Genomic DNA, 1,357 nt, shown 5'->3' with positions numbered 1-1,357 from the left:
CTTATCTTATCTTATCTTATCTTATCTTATCTTATCTTATCTTATCTTATCTTATCTTATCTTATCTTATCTTATCTTATCTTATCTTATCTATCTTATCTTATCTTATCTTATCTTATCTTATCTTATCTTATCTTATCTTATCTTATCTTATCTTATCTTATCTTATCTTATCTTATCTTATCTATCTTATCTTATCTTATCTTATCTTATCTTATCTTATCTTATCTTATCTTATCTTATCTTATCTTATCTTATCTTATCTTATCTTATCTTATCTTATCTTACCTTATCTTATCTTATCTTATCTTATCTTATCTTATCTTATCTTATCTTATCTTATCTTATCTTATCTTATCTTATCTTATCTTATCTTATCTAATCTTATCTTATCTTATCTTATCTTATCTTATCTTATCTTATCTTATCTTATCTTATCTTATCTTATCTTATCTTATCTTATCTTATCTTATCTTATCTATCGTATCTTATCTTATCTTATCTTATCTTATCTTATCTTATCTTATATCATCTTATCTTATCTTATCTTATCTTATCTTATCTTATCTTATCTTATCTTATCTTATCTTATCTTATCTTATCTTATCTTATCTTATCTTATCTTATCTTATCTTATCTTATCTTATCTTATCTTATCTTATCTTATCTTATCTTATCTTATCTTATCTTATCTTATCTTATCTTATCTTATCTTATCTTATCTTATCTTATCTTATCTTATCTTATCTTATCTTATCTTATCTTATCTTATCTTATCTTATCTTATCTTATCTTATCTTATCTTATCTTATCTTATCTTATCTTATCTTATCTTATCTTATCTTATCTTATCTTATCTTATCTTATCTTATCTTATCTTATCTTATCTTATCTTATCTTATCTTATCTTATCTTATCTTATCTTATCTTATCTTATCTTATCTTATCTTATCTTATCTTATCTTATCTTATCTTATCTTATCTTATCTTATCTATCTTATCTTATCTATCTTATCTTATCTTATCTTATCTTATCTTCTTATCTTATCTTATCTTATCTTATCTTATCTTATCTTATCTTATCTTATCTTATCTTATCTTATCTTATCTTATCTTATCTTATCTTATCTTATCTTATCTTATCTTATCTTATCTTATCTTATCTTATCTTATCTTATCTTATCTTATCTTATCTTATCTTATCTTATCTTATCTTATCTTATCTTATCTTATCTTATCTTATCTTATCTTATCTTATCTTATCTTATCTTATCTTATCTTATCTTATCTTATCTTATCTTATCTTATCTTATCTTATCTTATCTTATCTTATCTTATCTTATCTTATCTTATCTTA

This window comes from Teleopsis dalmanni, chromosome 1 (assembly GCF_002237135.1).
Source record: "Teleopsis dalmanni isolate 2A chromosome 1, ASM223713v2, whole genome shotgun sequence".
In the NCBI taxonomy this organism is placed as follows: Eukaryota; Metazoa; Arthropoda; class Insecta; order Diptera; family Diopsidae; genus Teleopsis; species Teleopsis dalmanni.
Note: the sequence above shows the minus strand (reverse complement) of the source record.